Here is a 20078-nt window from a genome sequence, read left to right as displayed (position 1 = left end):
TTTTCTTGTTTTCAAAACCCTGTGTTCTTCTCCTTTTCTTCAGGCTCTGGTAATAAAGTGGGCCTTCTTGTTAAGACCAACTTCCCTATATTTTCCCTTGATCCTACCTTTTCTTGTCTTCTCCATCAGGTTTCAAGGTCAATCTTCTCTCCTTCTATAATATTCAACTCTCTATACATATACTGGCTCCTTCCATAATGCCATCAACTCTGTCTAAGTCTCTTTCATCCTTAAAAAATCTTCATCCTATTATCCTTTAATCTATCATTCTATATCTCTCTTTCCTTTCTCAACCAAAGACCTTTAAAAAGCATTCTATTTAGTCTCTTCTCATTCGCTCCTTAATCCTATGTAATCTGACTTCTGACTTCATAAAACTCTTTAGTACTACTAACGACCTCTTAATGGACAAAACTGATGGTCTTTTCTCCAGCCTCATCTTTCTCAATTTATCTGCTCCATTTGACACTGTTGACCACTGTTCTATGGTCTCTTTTTCCTAAGTTTTAGTGGCAGTATTTTCTCCTCCTTCTCAGTCTCTATTGCTGAATCATAACCCCTAATGGCAGGTATTCCCAAGGTTCTAGCCTGACCTTCTCTTATCCCTCTATGTTCCCTTAGTCACCACATCATTTTGCATGGGCTTAACTATTATCTCCATGGAATGACTCCCAGATATAGAAACATCCTATCTGAGTATATGCTTCTTGGCTTCTATGATAAAAAAAATTCCTTAATCTTTAAAGTCTTTTACAATCTTGGTCACAACCTATGTCTCTTGTCTCATTTGATATTACTTACTTACTCATATACACTGCAAATTCCAACCAAACTGTCCTTCTCCCTATATGCTTTCATACTAACTGGTCCCATTTCTACAATGTCTTTTCTCCTCAACTTAGTCTCCTATAGTCCCCGTCTTCTTACAAGACACAGCTCAAATAGTTCTAAATGAAGACTTCACAGATTCTACCTTCCCTTTTAAACCTCTTCATTACTTTACAAAAATTTGCATATATTATCCATACTTAATTCTATATACTATATACACCTGCATAAATACATGTGTATGTAAGTATATGTATATATATGCATATTGATATATATATATATATATATATATACATATACATATACATGTTTATCCTAGTAGGCTGTATCCTTGACTATATTTGTATTCCCAGGCACATAATAGATGCTTAATAAATACTTATTGATTAATTGAAATGGAAGTCACCTAAAAAAAAGTTTCAACATTGTAAATCAGGTCAGAGTAACTTTAACCACAAATCTGTACCAGCAATAGCCTAGTATGGATGTTTTAGAGTAAAAATACTTAATAACTGTGAATTGATTATTTGAGCATCTTTTTTTGGTTCAGACCCTTGAATTTCACCAATATATGAAGATTCCCCATGAAGAAAGATTCTCCACTCAGAAAGTTTCTTACAATTTATGATGTTAGAGATGTTAAATTACTTACCTATGGTCATACAACTATGGCAGAAGGAAGATTTGAATTCAGGTCATCTTAGTTCCAAGGACAGCTTTTTATCTACCACACTTGATCATCTCTATGCCTTACAGGTAGCAGGGCCTAATTACTGATTGTTGAATCAAATATAAATAAACTGAATGCAAAAGTGAATTAACCTTCTTTAGTTGCAGTAGCTACCAGTTCACGTTCACTGGTTCAATATGTATTTGTTGCAAACTTAGCATTTAGTTGCTTTTTTGGAATAACCTTGAGTTCTTGGCAATCTCCCCATAAAACTACAAAAGAAAATGAGAATTAAACAAGATGAAATTAACTTGCCCTTAAGAGTTTTAAAGTAATAATATAATAGCTATCATTCAAACAAAACTTCAAATTTTGCAAAGCAATTTGCATATGTCAACTCATTTGCTTCCAAATATAGGAAAGACACATGGAAAGTTACATGGAGATCATTTGCATAGTCATAGGACTGCCTGTTATATTTCAGTGGTTGTCACCTGGAGTGGAAGGCAGCCAAAATATGTCAAAGAATTCCCCTCAGATAGCAAAAATGAAGTCCTGCTAGTTCAACAACCTCCTGTAGCCCCATAGTGAGGTTATGCACACAATTGCAGCTGCAGCAGAGCAAGACCTGCTGGAGGGCAGTGCAGATGGTTTACCATATGGGCCTATGTTTTCTTAGGCCATGATTTGTCATTCTCCCCATTGTAGAGTGCCTAAAGTAGGAGATTTTAATTAACAAGTCCCACATCGATGTAACACATAGCACCAGCATTGGTTTCACTGAATAAAACAGAGAAATCTTTCTTTCAAAATTTCATTTTATGCAGTGATTACATGCATGCCTGTCAGTTTTCAAAATCATCCTGTGGGGAAACAACTCTCCAGGCAAGGGAGTGGCCAGTCATCCTATCAACTTCTAATCAACTACAATTCATAGGGTAAATAAGCCAACCTAGCTAAAGTAGCCGGAAACCCTGAAGAAAAGACAGTAGAAAGCATGTGCAGGGAAGCTGAACCATCTTAGCCACCAATTTGGTTACCATCTTCCATTGGACTCTGATAAAGACAGCTCAGTACCCTGAACACAAGAGCCTTGGAAATAGCACTGATCTCCAAATCATTAGTCTTATTTCTGGAACCATCTCCAGAGTCATCACTGTTGGAAGAATGTGTCCAACTCATCATTGCGGAGAAAAGTTTCAAGAAAAAGAAAAACAACAATTACAGGTGACAACAGTCACCAATGGGCAGATAAGCATGAGGATATTATGAGCACCAGGGCTTCCCAGATCACCAATTCTATTTCCAGTCAAGCCCTTGTAGCCATCATTCATGGAAGTGAAGAAATTTTGTATCAATCTCTCAAGAACATATCATAGCTATTATTCTACCCATGCAAAGTATTTGCTACCACAAGAGCTAAGAAGTAACATGAAGAATGACAAAAGGGTGAGAATTTAGCTTCCAGATTGATTAGAGAAATGTAAATTAAAGTAACTCTGAGGTATCAGCTCACACTTATCAGATTGGCTAAGATATCAAAGAGTAAATGACCAATGTTGTAAAGATTGTGGTAGGATTGGAACATTATTACATTGCTGGTGGAGTTGTGAAGTGATCCAACCATTCTAGAGAGTAATAAAACAATTCATACCCTTTGACTAAGCAATTCCAATGCTAGGCCTATATCCAGTAGAAATTATAAAAAATGGGAAAAGTCCCCCATGCATGTTCCAAAATATTTACAATAGCTCTTTTTGTAAGGGCAAAGAATTGGAAACTGAGGGGATGACCATCAATTGGGAAATAGTTAAACAAGTTACGGTACATGAATATTATGGAATTTATTGTTCTATAGGAAACCATAAGTGGTGGAGTCTAGCAAAACATGGAATGAATTATAGAACCTAATGCTGAGTGAAGGGAGCAGAACCAAGAGAACAATGTACATATTAACAACGTTTTGTCACCAGGCTTGAAAAAATAGTAACAGATTTCATCTGGAGCAACAAAAGGTCAAGAATAGCAGGGGAACTGATGAAAAAAATGTAAAGGAAGATGCCTAGCTCTACTAGTTCTGAATCTATATTATAAAATGTCAGTCATCAAAACTGCCTGGTACTGCTTAAGAAATAGAGTAATGGATCAGTGGATTCAAATAGGTTCAAATGAAACTGCAGTCAACAACTACAGCAATCTATTGTTTGACAAACTCAAAGCTTCTGGGATAAGAGATCACTATTTGACAAAAATTGTTGGGAAAACTGGAAAATAGTATGACAAAAACTAGGCATAGACCCACATACCCTATACCAAAATAAGATCAAAATGGGTACAGGGTTTAGACAGAAAGGGTGACACCATAGGTAAATTAATAGACCAAGAAATTAACTATCATATCTATGGAAAGGGGATAAATTTATGACCAAACAAGAATTAAAGTACATTATAAAACTACAAAATGAAAGATTTTGACCATATTAATTTAAAAAGAGTTTGCACTAATAAAATCAATGCTGCCAAAATTAGAAGGAAAGCAGAAAGCTGGGAAACAATCTTCACAACTAGGACTTCTGATAAAGGTTTCATTTCTAAAATATATAAGGAGTTGCATCAAATTTATAAGGTTACAAGTTATTCCCCAGTTGCTAAATGGTCTAAGGATATGAACAGACAGTTTTCAAATGAAGAAATTAAAGTCATAATCATATGAAAAAGTGTTCCAAATCATTATTGATTAGAGAAATGCAAATTAAAATTGAGGTATCACCTCACATGATACCTCACATTGATAGGAGGTATCACCTCACACCCATCAGATGGCTAAGCTGAAAGAAAAAAGGAATGATCAATTTTGAAGAGGTTGGGGGAGGATTGGAACATTAATACATTGCTGGTGGAGTTGTAAACAGGTCCAACCATTGTGGAGAGCAATATAGAACTATGCCCAAAGCGCAACAAAAATTTTTATTCCCTTTGGCCAAGTAATTGCAATTCTAGGACTTTATCCAGATAAAATCATAAAAAAAGGGAAAGTCCCACATGTTCCAAAATATTCATAGGAGTTCTTTTTGTAGTGGCAAAGAATTGGAAATCGAGGGGGATGCCCATCAATTGGAGACTGGTTAAACAAGTTATGGCATATGAATACTATGGAATATTATTGTTCTTTAAGAAATCATAACTTTTCATACTCTATAAAAAGCATGGAATGAGTTATAGGATCTGATGCTGAGTGAAGGGAGCAGAACCAAGAGAATAATGTACACCATTAACAACAACATTGTGAGATGAACAACTTTGTTGGAAGCAGCTCTTCTCAGCAGTTCAGAGAGCTAGGACAATTGCATTAGACCAGTTATGGATAATGTTATCCCCACCCAGAGGAGAAAAAACAAAATAAAACAAAACAGCAACAACAAAAAAAACCCTTCAGAATCTGATGAATACTTTATAAAAATTATTTCTTATGTATTTCTTTCCTTTAATCTGAATTCCTCATACCAAAAATGACTAATCTGTAACCATGTTTATCAAAAATATGTTCGTACAATGCTAACTTGACGGTTTGCTGAGGGGAGAGGGATGGGATTGGTGGGTAGAAGGAAATTTTATAACTTAAAAATATACAGGGACAGCTAAATGGCTCAGTGCATAGAGCACCCGCCCTGGAGTCAGGAGGACCTGAGTTCAAATATGACCTCAGTCACTTAATAATTGCCTAGCTGTATGACCTTCAGGAAGTCACTTAACCTCATTGCCTTGAAGAAAAACAAATATATATATATATACACATGCATATGGATAAAAAATAAAAATTAATAAAAACTAAAAAACAACAACATTGTGAAATTATCAACCCTGATGTATGCAGTTGCTCTCAGTAATTCAGACAGCTAGGACAACCCTATTAGACTGACTATGGACAATGCTATCCCTATCTAGAGGAAGAAAAACAAAACAAAATAAAAATTCTTCAGAACCTGATGAACACAATATTCACTTTAAAAAATATCTCTTATGTATTTCTTTCCCTTAATCCTAATTCCTCATACTGAAAATGATTAATATGTAAACATACTTAAAACAAATATGCATATAAAATATTAACCTGTTTGCCCTTGTGGGGAGAGGAGTGGGAAGGGAGAGTGGAAGGAAATTTTGTAATTTAAAAATATATATAGGCATATGAGATAAATTTGAAAAAAATTATAACATGTATTTGGAAAAACAAAGCATGAATAAAAAAAGAATTTTGCTTCCAGGAAGCATATTAAAAAAAATAGATAATTTTGTGGTAATCTATCAAGAATGTAGTATATTTATGATTCTACCATACCAAGCAATATCTATTAATGTGAACATTGCAAGTTGCTCTTCCTTCCTTATTTTCTAGAGAAAATAAAATTACAGGAATAATGTTTCCCTATATTTCAGGCTATCAGGGAGCAAGAAGCTTTCCTTGAATGGATAGAAGAAAAGATGCAGAGAGAAATAATTGTTGTTCATCTCTTGTTCTCAAAGAAGATAAATTACATCATAAGCCTGAAGAGGATTTAAGTGAGGCAAAGCTATGCAAAGTCATTAGCTTTTCTTTCTCTTCCAAAGTCATCTAGGTCCATTGGCAAGACAAGGCTCAAGATGATTTATGATGGTCCAGGACGCAGTGGGTGACTTTGACTTACTAAATTAAGGTCCTTCCCAAGTCTAGTTTATCTGAGATTGCACCCATTCAATGACTAAAGACTAGGTAAACCAATTTGATAGATGTGATTTGGAGTGTCATAGTTCTTTTAATTTGCATTTCTCTTAATATTAGTGTTTGGAGTATTTTTATATAATCATTACTGTAGGTAAAAAGGCCCAATTTAGTATCCCAAAAGTTACCCATCTGGGAGAGGAAGACTGGTATTTTCTGGTCAGCACAGAAAACAATTGCCATCCACACTATTTTTTTCTTTGAGAAATGACTATATTTTGACCTTTTGGTCATTGTATAATAACTATTGTTTTTATGTATCTGAATCAGTTCCTTAAATACTTTTGCATGGCAGATCTTTTGTCAGAGAAGCTTGCTACAAATATTTTATCCTAGAAAACTTATTACCTTTAAATTTTAATAACACTCATTTTATTGTTTAAAGACTTTTCAATTTTCGATAATCACAAGTGTTTTATTTTCTGTGATATTCACTAAGCCTTTATTTGAGTGTCTGGAGTATCTGATTTTTTTCAAATACCAGGCCTCTGTAATTTGCAAACCTTGCCTATTCCTCTGATTGACCTAGTTATTAGCAGTAAAAATGGTTACAATTCCCCTCACATCCTTTTTCTTAAAAAAAAATTCTTATTGAAACCTCTCTTGGAGTTTTCTTGGGTTTCCATTTTCATCTCCAGCTCATTTATAGCACTCTCTGACATACATAAGGTTCAAGAAGATATAGTTTCTGAATACTTTCTCTAATAAACTCTCTTATCTTCTTTAATAAGGTAGATTGTAAAGAACATTCCTCCAATCTTTTTCTCTCCTCTTTTAAAAGTGAAAGCAACATGCAATTTTAAGATTAATATCTTATACTTAGTATGTGTAAAATCACTAACATGTGAGCTTGATTAAATTAATTTTGGTAGAATTTCCATTTTTATGTTACTGATCCAGCCAGACCAATCATGAGCAATTCATATCTCTCTTCCCCTATGCAGATATATTTTTATTTCTCTGAAAAATGTTTTGTACTTGTGTTTATATCATTTCTGAGTACCTTAGCAGTCACAATCCTAAATATTTCATACATTCTACCATTACTCTGAATGAAATTTCTTTTTCTATCTATTCTTGTAATATTTTGCTAAATAATACAGAAAAGTAATAATGATCTAAAATTGTACAAAGGAAGATAGTTCAATAAGAATGAGAGACTTTTGGGGTGGCTAGGTGTTATAGTGGATAAAGTACCAGCCTTGGAGTCTGGAGTACCTGGGTTCAAATCCAGTCTCAGACACTTAATAATTACCTATCTGTGTGGCCTTGGGCAAGCCACTTAACCCCATTTGCCTTATAAAAACCTAAAAAAAAAAGAATGAGAGACTTTCAAAGAGAAATTTCTTTCAATATAGTATCCAATGATCTTGATAAAAAAAAAATGAGACATCTAGAGACTTAAACATAGCCAAACAGAACACTCTTATTAGTTTGGAATTTTATTGGTCACATTAAAAATGATAAAAGTGAAGGATATAAGAAACATAAAAAAAATCAAAATGTCAGAGATTGTATCACATAAAAAACATATTTGTTGTTGTTGTTGAGCTATTTCAGTCATGTCTGATTCTGTTGACTCCATTGGGAGTTTTCTTGGATTTTCCATTTTCTTCTCCAGCTCATTTTATAACACTGTGACATATAAAAAGTTCAAGAGATAAAGTTTATATATAATTAATCATTTTATTAATTATGGCTACAGAATAATGAATGAAAGGATGGTCAATTGACTTTCATAAACCAAAAGATAAATCATGGAGGTCTCTAAATGCTTGTATGCCCTTGGAAGAGTGGCAGTCAACTTGAGTGAAAAATTAATGAAAGAATGTTATTAGTCCAGTATTGAAGAGGAACATGCCAACCAACCAAGTGATTACTGTCCTGTGTTACAAAATTATGTTAATTGTAGTTAGGGATACATTGTGCAAGTCATCTTTCTCACTTTCTCTCTTTCTACCCCATGGTTTGATTAATAGGAGAAAGGACTTCTGGAGAGTCTCTTGCCTGAAATTGATTTTGCTTCCTCCTATATCAATGAGGCACCACAGTGCACTACCAACACAGGGCAAACATAAGCATGAGATATTTGGCAACAGAATGTGACAGCCCAAAATTCCTAACCTGCCATTCTATGAACTAATGGACTTAACAACAGTTGGGCCTTTCCTCTCAGACTTTCCTTGGTTTCTCTTCATCCCATATTGGTGAGACAGCTCTGCTGCAATGAATATTATAAGGAGAAATGGACCTATTCTATGCTGGGGTCAAGACTTTGGTTGAAGGACTATTTTTCCTCTTTACCTAGGCCATGACCCAGCATGAACAATCTAGTCCAAAGAGACCTGTCCTCCACTCAGGCTTCCCAGAATGAAATACAATGGGTTGGAATTTACCTAGATTAGATTCTTTTTAATCTTTAATTGGAAATAAACTTCGCAGGATACGACATCTCTAAGAATATTGGGAAAAATGTTAAATCCAGTTTTGTCAACTTCCCTGTTCTTTAGAGGCTAATTTGGCTTAGTAGAGAATATGGAAATAGGAAAGAGGAAAAATCTTGATCCCTTATAGTAATGTGCTAGTAATATAAAGAGATTCAGTTCAATTCACTGTGCCACCTAGCTGCTGGGAAACTTTTGTTCAAATGCTAGGTCCATTGTTTTCTTACTGCCTGACCTGGACTTCTATTTCCTCATTGGCAAATTGAATGGGCAATTGTAGGTACCCACTAAATTATTTCTCACCTCTAATCTTATGAATCTTCAATATAATATTAACAAGATAAAGTCCCAAAATTAATTAAGACTGTACAAAATGATAAAGATAAAAATGTTTTGAACAAAAACAGGTAAAGTTAATGCTTTTATTCTATCAATTAGTATGAAGTCAACAGAAAACAACATGCTACTTAACTCTAGGATATTTCCCCCCTAATAAGAAGAACCAAGTTTCAGACTAGAAAGAATAAAGAAAGCAAACTAAGATTAAAAATAGGCAAAGAAATAATAAGAGTACAACCAGACTCTTGGTCCAGACAAATAACATTGGAAACAATACACTGCTGTAGGCCCATCATGGTTGGGACATTTTCTCCATATGAGGGTACCTAAGTTCTGGACTCAAGCAAGAACCAAGGGAATCTGATCCCTACAGAGAGGAATCAAATTCTGTTTGACATTAGAGCTACAAAGAAAGTTGATTAAAACTTTAGTTTGGCTCATGTTTAAGGTTTTCCCCAAAAGATGTAGAAGGTAGTCAAAGTATAATGCAGATCAAGTATAAGATGGTTATTTCCTCCAAAAACAAGAATTAAAACAATTTAAAAAAAATTTTTTAAATTAAAATGATTCAGTAATCCATAACTGTTTTTATATACTCCAAGAGACTGATATTTAAAAAATCAAAGCATGTAATACTTTGTGGGATTGCTTAATAGACATTTCCCTCCACCTTGGTTTTGTGCTGTCTGAATAATTCTTTCAAGTTTTGTATCTTAAAATAAGCCAGATCAGGCCTTGTCTTCTTCCTCCTATTGGTAGTAATCTTTTCTGAGGAAGGGATAGTTGGAAGAAAAAAAAATAATTCTACTGCTAGTGAGCTCATTCAGCGTAACCTAGTTCTCAAACTTATGAAATTACAAAGACTAGAAACTAAGATCTCAGCATTTTTGTGTAATCTCTTAAGTTCAGAAAAAGCAATACAAAGAAGACTCACCCAGGACCTTGAGATCCTGACTTAGTATCACTTACATGAGTATATGATCCAGCTGTCATAAGTAAGCAACTGCAAAGTTTCCAAGAGAGAGGGAGGGGTGGCTAGGTGGAGCTGTGGATAGAGCACCAGGTCTGGAGTCAGGAGTACCTGAGTTCAAATCTGACACACTTAATAATTACCTAGCTGTATGACCTTGGACAAGCCAATTAACTTCATTGCCTTGCAAAAAGAGAGAGAGAGAGAGAGAGAGAGAGAGAGAGAGAGAGAGAGAGAGAGAATCAAGCAGAAACACAGAGACACAGATACAGACACATACAGACACACACACACACACACATACACACACACACACAAACACAAATACCATAAGTAGAACAAAAAAACAGCACCTCACATTCTCAGCATATAGGAAAAGACAGTTTATAGAGGGCAGTCACCCCTTTTAAAGTAGGCTGAGTGTACTGGTCTTCCAGGTTCAATGAACCAACCTCTTTTATAGGTCCCCTGCCTTACTTCTATCACAAAGAACAAGGGATTGCTGATTCCCCAACTATTAAGTCCTTCAACTCTGAGCATATTTGTTGCCAAAAATGTCCAGAGGGAGTCCTCATTACATACTGAAAGAATTCATGATGATGTCAATGAAATGTTCTCAATAATCTCTAAGGAACTGAGAGAGCCAGCAATGTCAGATGATTAGTACCATTTTTTGGTTCAACATTTTTATCACTTGATTTGGGTGAAAACTTGGAAAACATGATTATCAAGTTATCAAATGATGCATAGCATAATGGAATCAAGATGACCTATAGGAGCAATCATTCAATCAAAAAATAGTTATTAAGGACTCCTTAAAGATAGGACAAAATACTGTCTCTGCCCTAAAGAATCTCACATTGTAAGAGTAGAGAGAAAGACAAATATGCAAATAATGAAATTATAAACAAGGTGTTTGTTATGCAAACGGAAAACAATCTCAGAAGAAAGGCACTAGCAGAAGATGAAATCTGAGCTGAACCTTGAAGGAAATCAAGGAGATTCAGATGAAGGTAAGGAAGTAGAATATTTCAGGCATGAGGGACATGTTTAAGCAAGAACAAAAGCATGACATTGGCGATGGGATTGTGAGGAATAGCAAGGAGGTTAGAGGGACTAGGTCATAAAATGTGTGGAAAGGAGTAAAGTGTAAGATGACTGGAAAGGGAAAATTAAGAAGACAGGTTGCAAAGAGCTCTAAATACCAAAAAGAAGACTTTATATTTGCTCCTGGGTGTTCCACTAGATTTCATTGAGCAAAGAAATGAATTGAACAAATCTACGCTGTAGAAAAAAATCACTTTGTAATCTATGTGATGGATGAATTTGTAATGGAGAGAGATTAAGGCAAGGTGCCCAGTTAGGAAGTTACTTCATTAATCTAAACAAAAATGGTGATGAGGGTTTGACCCACAGTGGTAGTTGCATGAGTAGAAAGAAGTGGACATAGATGAAAGACATTGGGGAGATGGAAAGTATATGAATTGTAAATGATTTGGATGTGTAGGATCAGGGTTAGAAAGGAGTTAAGACTGACATCTTTGCTGTGAGTCTAGTTGCCTGGGAGGATGGTAAGTAAGGTTCTCACTAATAATAGGAAAACTAGAATTAGGTTCAGGTTTTGGGAGAAAGATAATATGTACTGTTATGCATTTAAGACACTTGCAAGACATTCAATATGAAACCTCCAGAAAGAATTCAGTGATGTGGGACTAGAGCTCAAGAGGGAGATGAAATTTGGTTAAATAGGTTTATGAATCATTCACAAAAAGACAATTATTGAACTAATGGGAACTGATTAAATCACCAATGAGATAATATAAAGGGAAAAGGAGAGACCCTTAGAGATAGCCACAGTTAGTAGGCATGACATGGATGAAACAAAGAGCCAAATATAACATAACAAAACTCAATAGGGATGAATATGATTCCCATATTTAGTTCCAAAAAAATCAAATGCAGAAAAAAAGCACAAGGTTAGAGAACCATGACTAGACTATTGTTCATTATAAAAATCAAATCAAAGTAATCCCTAAGACTTTGCTTATTGAAAACTTAAAGTAAGTGCAATGTAACTATTTAAACACTATTGCGGCAGAGTTATATGTATGTATTGATCAGATAACATGGTTCATAAGATCATATCGTAGACTTAGTCAGAAAGAAAATTAGAGGTAAGGACATGCTGGTAGATGTTAAACAATCAGAGCTCTAGGGGGGAGGTGGGGAATAAATTCATGGTACTCTTTAAAATTTAATCTGAATTTTAACATTTTGCTATTACTTTCTGAAGTTCAGATATCAGCAAAACAAAGGTTTAAACCACAATTTGCAGTGTTTGTGAAGTGTAAATGTTTACACTAAAAATTAATCAGCTATGGAAAATTGTAGCTAACTTAGAGGTCATTCAATCTACCCAACACCTTCATTTGACACTCCTTTTCTGGGCCTAAGTTGCATCATTTGCAAAATGAAAAGGTTGGCCTAGTGCAACAAAGTACATAGAAAAAACAAATGGCAACAAGAAATTAAAACTAATGACCAAAGTTTGAGTCAAGATGAGAGATGAGAAAATGTAGCTCACTCCCTTCTCTGCAAAACCTAGGAGTGTGGAACATTACATACATATAAATATGCATAAATATACACATATATGCACATAGACATAGATATATATGTATGTATATTCTCACCCTTGATTAATGTGTTAGTTTGTTCTGAAAAACTGTTTTGTTTTTTCCTAAAAAAAATACAATCTTATAAGAATTGGTTTGTTGGAAAAGAGGAGAAAATAGCTCTTTTCAAATTAAAACTTTAAAAAAGTCCTTAACCAATGAAAGGAGTTGTCACTCCTAACCCTGCATTCTGTGCAAAATGGAAAAGATTATTTTTAGTTTATTTTTTTAAAATTTATTTTATTATTAATTCATGAAATAAAACTAGCATTTCCACAGCACAGTATGATAAAAAATAAAGACAAATGCACATGAAACTGCAAATCTGCTTTAACTTATTTCTTTTAAATATTTGTTATCACATAAATTTCATTTTCTTCTTCTTCCTCCCTAACCCCCAGCCTAGAGATGGCCACCATGAAACACAAATAGGCATATCCATGTGTGTATGTATATATGTACATATATATATATGTAAAATTATTCTATAAAAATGTTTTTATTTATCAGTTCTTTCTCTAAATGCACTTGGTTTCTTCCTTCATATGTCCTTCATAGCTTACTTATAATAGTCAAAATAACTTATTCATTCAAAGTTGTTCTTAAAATAATATTGCTGTTACAAATCAGATACTTTGAAGAGGAAACATTTTAAGTCCTAATTCTACTGAGTCTTAGTAACAAGAAGAGTTTTCTCCCAAAGTACCCTATGACTTTCTCCTAACCTCATTCAGACTTCCTATTCTGGCTGATTAATGGGTCAGAACCCTCTGCCAGAGCTTACTCACTGGGCCAGGCATGAAATAACATGACAAAGAGCCAAAAAGCAGAAGCTGGGTCTGTGCAGGGGAGCACAATGGGATGTGCACAGCCTGGATATACTCTCTGGATGAGTAAGAAGAAAGTGAGGGATGTTATCAACCAAGAAATGGGCTCAGTCTAGTTCTTTCTTCTCATGAAAAATGATCAAGACCTCCCAGAAAAGCCTGTAACCAACATGGGCTTCAAAACAGGAATTATTCATTTAATGATTTTAGCAGGCAGCAAGATAAGTCTATCCACGACAAAAATGCTTTTCTCAAAGGCAACTTAAATTTATGATTTGGCGTCAGTTTCAGGAACCAGGAATAGGAAGTTTGCCTGGGAGAGACAAGATAGTTTGTATTATTTCTATTCCAAGGAAGAAATTAAATGGCAATATTAATCCTCTTCACCCCTCCCAAAAAAAGAGTTGTTGATTTTCCTTTTAAAGCACTTAAACAGATACACACACATACACACACACACACACACACACACACACACACACACACACACACACACAAATACCTATCCAACCACAACAACCCACACATAATGGAAATGGAATATCTCAACACCAGCTGTTTGGATCACCCCCTAATCCTGGTGCTTATAAACCCAAAGCAATACAAAGCAACGAATTGACACTGCTTCCATAGATTTTTCTCAGAACTCCTAGAACAAAAATCAAAACCCTGCTTCCACTACTTTCCTTTCTGTCTTTTGTCAGCATGGCATGGAACTGGTTTCAGTATACAGATGAAGTGAGATATAGTCTTGGGAGGAAAATACTGTTCACATATTGGGGGTAGCAAACTTGCACATGTGGAGAGAAAGGGGGTGGGAAACCTGTTTGCCTAGATTTGACAGGAGGAGAAAATAAAAAACATCCAACACTTACATCCTCTGTCTAACATTCTATTTAATATTTACAGATAGTTATATTATGAGTCATGCAAAATATGGTAAACCAGTGGAATTTATTTAAAACAATCCAATTCCAGTGTCTCATTCTGCAGTCTCATCTTTCCCTATTCACTAATGCATACACCAGGATCTAGTTTTATTTTGACAATTCCAGGGAGATTTTTTTTCCTCAAGAGTTGAGGCAGTCGCCCTAAAACAATATCCCCATAAAGGAAAGCCAATCATCTTCATGGGAAGGGTTTTGTCAGAGTGTGACATAGCTGGCAGGTATACTGGGACCCTATACACATGTACCAATGGAATTAAACCAAATAAAAATCCCCTTTACAAAAATCTTTCTCCCTTTTTCCTATGTCCTATGATGACAAAATTCTAACAAAGAAGCTGAACTTAACAAGAATTTCCACTGTTACACTCATCATCAGACTTTTGATCCTGTCTGCAATTTGGGGAGTTATTCATTCATTCAACCATCCACCAATGCTACATGTTATTAGTAGCTATTCTGAAATTTTGAGTTGATTAAATAATTAATTTATTATTTTAGAAGTTGACTTTAAGAAAGAAATGAATGGAAAAAAAGCTGAAGAACAATGAAATAGAATGGAAAAATGATAGGACTTCACCTGGCTTGGGCCAGATCTGGCCAAATTTAACCAAGTAAATTTAACCAATTTAACCAAGTAAAACTTCTAAAGGTTCCTAAATTTCTTCATCACTGAGTTGAGAAGACTATAAGCCAAATCATCCATAAAATTTTCTCCAAATCTAGCATTTTTCAGACTTGTAATTCTAAGAATTCTATTAGCAAAAAAATTGATTTGGAGAAACAGAAATATTGCTGAGAATTTATTTCTATTAAATCTATTCTATTAGAGTTGACAAAGATATTAGAGTTTATCTAGGCCAACTTCCCTTCAAGAATCCTTTACATAATATCTATAATAATCTGTATGTGAAAAAGCAAGAGCAATCTGGCCTTAATTGTAAGTAGAATATTTACTTTTTTTTAACAAAGATTTTAATTTTTTTTTAGTTTTACAATTTTTCCCCTAATCTTACTTATCTCCCTCCACTGCCACAGAAGGCAGTCTGTTACATTGTTTCCAAGGTATACATTGATCTAAGTTGAATGTGATGAGAGAGAAATGATATCCTTAAAGAAGAAAAATAAAGTATAAGAGATAGCAAAATTACATAGCACTATAACAGTTTTTTCCTAAGTTAAAAGTAATAGTCTTTGGTCTTTGTTTAAATTCCATAATTCTTTCTCTGGATATAGATGGTATTCTCCATTGCAAATAGGCCAAAATTATCCTTGATTGTTGCACTGATACGATGTGCAAGTCCATCAAGCTTATTGATCACCACCATGTTGCTATTAGGGTGTACAATAGTGTTTTGGTTCTGCTCAGCTCGCTCAGCATCAGTTCATGCAAATCCTTCCAGGCTTCCCTGAATCCCTCCTAGTTTCTAATAGAACAATAGTGTTCCATGAGATATATATATATATATACCATAGTTTGTTAAGCCATACCTCAATTGAAGTACATTAACTTAATTTCCAATTCTTTGCCACCACAAACAGGGCTGCTATGAATATTCTTGTACAAGTGACGTTTTTACCCTTTTTCATAATCTCTTCATGGTATAGAATCAGTAGTGGTATTACTGGATCAAAGGGTATACATTTTTGTTGCCCTTTTGGCTCAATTCCAAACTGCTCTTCAGAAAAGTTGGGTGAGTTCACAGCTCCAGAAACAATATATTAGTGTACCAGATTTCACACATCCTTTCCAACACTGATCATTGTTCTTTCTGGTAATATTGGTCAGTCTGAGAGGTGTGAGGTGGTACCTCAGAGAGGCATTAATTTGCATTTTTTCTAATAAGTAATGATTTAGATTTTTCATATGACTATGGATCGCTTTGATTTCCTCAGCTGTAAATTGATTGTGCATATCCTTTGACCATTTGTCAATTGGGAATGGCTTCGTTTTTTGAAAATTTGACTCTGTTCTCTGAGTCAAAGGAGTGAAAGGAGACCTTAGAAATACTAGCTATAGAAATTGTTTCTCAATTTATTACATTTCTTTTGATCTTAATTACAGTGGTTTTATCTGTGCAAAAGCTTTTTAATTTAATTTAATGTAACAAAAATTAATCTAGTTTGTTTTTAAGGATGCTCTCCATCTCTTCCTTGGTCTTCTAATTTGCTTATAATATTGTTTTTTTATATCTAAATCCTGCAAACATTTTGATCTTATCTTGGTATAGGGCGTGAAGTGTTTGTTTAATCTAAGTTTCTTCCATACCAGCTTCCAATTTTCCCAACAGTTTTTATCAAAGTAAGAGTTTTTATCCCAATAGCTGCACTCTTTGGGTATATCATTGGGTATATCATTTCCTGCTAGTGCACCTAGTCTATTCCACTGATCCACCACTCTATTTCTTAGCCAATATCAGAAAGTTTTGATGACTGATGGTTTATAATATCATTTTAGATCTGGTAGGGCTACTTTTGTACTTTTTTTATTGAATCCCAGGAAATTCTTGACTTTTTATGTTTCCATATTAATTTACTTACAACTTTTTCTAACTCATTAAAGTATTTTTTTGATTGGTAGTGTACTAAACAGGTAGTTTAGTTTTCATAGAATTGTTATTTTTATGATATTAGCTTGACCTATCCATGAGCAGTTGATGTTTGCAAGTGTTTTGTAATTGTCTTCAAAAAGTTTTGAGTCTGCCTAGGCAGATAGAATCCGAAGTATTTTATATTGTCTGAGGTTACTTTGAATGGGATTTCTCTTTATAGCTTTTTCTGCTGTATCATGCTAGTCATATAAAGAAAAGTTAAGAATTTATGAGGGTTTATTTTATATCATATGACTGTACTAAAGTTGTTAATTATTTCTAGCAGTTTTTAGATGATTTTTTTGAATTCTCTAGGTATTCCATCATGTCTTCTGCAAAGAGCAAGAGTTTTGTCTCTTCCTCCCCAATTCTAATTCCTTCAATTTTTTTCCTTATTACTAAGGCTAACATTTCTAAATCAATATTGAATAATAGTGTTGATAATGGGCATCCTTGTTTCACTGCTGATCTTATTGGGAATACCTCTAGCCTATCCCCATTACATATAATGCTTGCTGATGAATTCAGATAAATACTACTTATTATTCTAAAGAATAATCCATTTATTCCCATACTCTGGTGTTTTTATTAGGAATGGCTGTATTTTGTCAAAAGATTTTTCAACATCAATTGATATAATCATATGATTTCTGATAGATTTGTTATTGATGTAATTAATTATATTCATAGTTTTCCTAATATTGAACCAACTCTGCATTCCTGGGATAAATCCTATTTGGTTATAGTGTATTACCTAGTGATAACTTACTTTGGTTATAGTGTATTACCCTAGTGATAACTTATTGTAATGGCTTTGTTAAGATTTTCTTTAAGATTTTTGCATCTATATTCATCAGGGAGATAGGCCTATAATTTTCCTTTACTGTTTTAACTCTTCCTGGTTTAGATATTAGCACCATATTAATGTCATAGAAAGAGTTAAGCAGAGTTCTGTCATCACCTATTTTTTCCAAACAATTTATATAGAAATGGAACCAATTGTTCCTGAAATGTTTAATAGAATTCACTTGTGAATCCACCTGTGCCTGTAGATTTCTTTCTTAGGGAGTTCAATAATGGATTGTTGAATTTCTTTTTCTCAGATAGGGGTTGTTTAGGTATTTAATTTCCTCTTCATTTAACCTGGGCAACTTATATTTTTGTAAATATTTATCCATTCATTTAGATTGTCAAATTTATTAGCAAAGTTGGACAAAATAATTCTGAACTATTACTTTAATTTCCTCCTCAGTGGCAGTGAGTTCACCTTTTTCATTTATGATACTAGCAATTTGGTTTTCTTCTGTCTTTTTTAATCAAATTGAACAGAGGTTGATCAATTTTATTGTTTTTTTTTCATAAAACCCACTCTTGGCTTTGTTTATTAGTTCAATAGTTTTCTTGCTTTCAATTTTATTAATTTCTCCTTTAATTTTTAGAATTTCTGATTTGGTATTTAATTGGGAGTAATTTATTCTTTCTTGAAATTTTTTGGTGCATGTTTAGTTCACTGATTTCTCCTTTCTCTAATTTATTTATGTAAGCATTTAAAGATATAATATATGTCCTGATAACCACCTTGAGCGGATCCCATCAGTTATAGTATATTGTTTCATTATTGTCATTATCTAGGATGAAATAATTAATTCTTTCTATAATTTGTTGTTTGATCTACTCATTTTTTAAAATGAGTTCTTTTAGTTTCCAATTAGTTTTGGGCCTATATCTCCCTTGTCCAATATTGCATATGATTTTTATTGTGTTATGATCTGAAAAAGATGTGCTCACTATTTCTGCCTTTCTGCAAATGATCATTAGGTTTTTATGCCCTAATATATGGTCAATTTTTGTGTAAGTGCCATGTACTGCAGAGAAAAAGTATATTCCTTTCTATCCCCATTCAATTTCCTTCATAAGTTTATAATATCTAGGTTTTCTAATAATCTGTTTACCTTCTTAACTTCCTTCTTGTTTATTTTAGGATTAGATTTATTTAAATCTGAGATTGGGAGGTTCAGGTCTCCCACTAGTCGAGCTTTTCTGCCTATGTCTTCCTGTAGCTGTTTCAACTTCTCTTCTAAGAATTTGGATGCTATGCTATTGGGTGCATATATATCTGGTATTGAAATTACTTTATTATCTATGGTATGTTTTAGGAAGATATCGTTTCCTTCCTTATCATTTTAATGCTATCTATTTTTGCAGCCGCATTTTCTGAGATAAGGTTTGCAACCACTGCTTTTTCACTTCAGATGAAGCAAAATACATTTTGCTTCAATATTTTACCTTTATTCTCTCTATTCTCTCTCTCTCTGTCTCTCATTCTCTCTCTCTCTCTCTCTCTCTCTCTCTCTCTCTCTCTCTCTCTCTCTCTCTCCTTATGTTTTAAGAGAGAGTTCATCCCATTCACATTCAATAATTACTAACTCTTTATTACCCTCCATGTTATCTTCCTTCTGTTTGTAATTTCCCCCTTTTTCACTTTTCCCATATTCCTCAGTATTTTGTTTCTGAATGCCACTCCCTTTAGTTGTTTTCCTTCCTATATCAACCCCATCCCCTTTCTTTCCCTTTTCCCTTTTTCCCCTTCTTCATTACCTTCCTTCTGTTAGTTCCCCTTTTTCTCCCCCTCCCTTTCCCCCACCTCCCCTTTTTCCCTTTTAATACTTGATAGGTAAGATAAGTTTCTTAACTTAACTGAGTGTGTGTGTGTGTATAAGTTAACTTTAAGCCAAGTCTGATGAGAGGAAGATTCAGGTGCTTCTCCCTTCTTTCCCTCTATTAAAATGGATCTTTTGTACTTCTTAATATAATGAGACTTACCCCATTCAATCTCCACCATTCTCCTGTCTCCTTACTGTCCCCCTTTTTAAAGAGGTATTGTTTTAAAATCATTCTATCTGAGTCACAGAAGAGTCATAAGTGTCCATCACTTCTGCCCCAGTATATTCTCTCTAATAGTGTTACAATTATCAAAAATTCTTAGAATCTTTCTCCAAGTTAGGGATATAGCCAGTTTCATCTT

Source organism: Macrotis lagotis, chromosome 3 (assembly GCF_037893015.1).
Source record: "Macrotis lagotis isolate mMagLag1 chromosome 3, bilby.v1.9.chrom.fasta, whole genome shotgun sequence".
Lineage (NCBI taxonomy): Eukaryota > Metazoa > Chordata > Mammalia > Peramelemorphia > Peramelidae > Macrotis > Macrotis lagotis.
The sequence above is the reverse complement of the archived record's forward strand: the minus strand, read 5'-3'. Positions refer to the sequence as shown.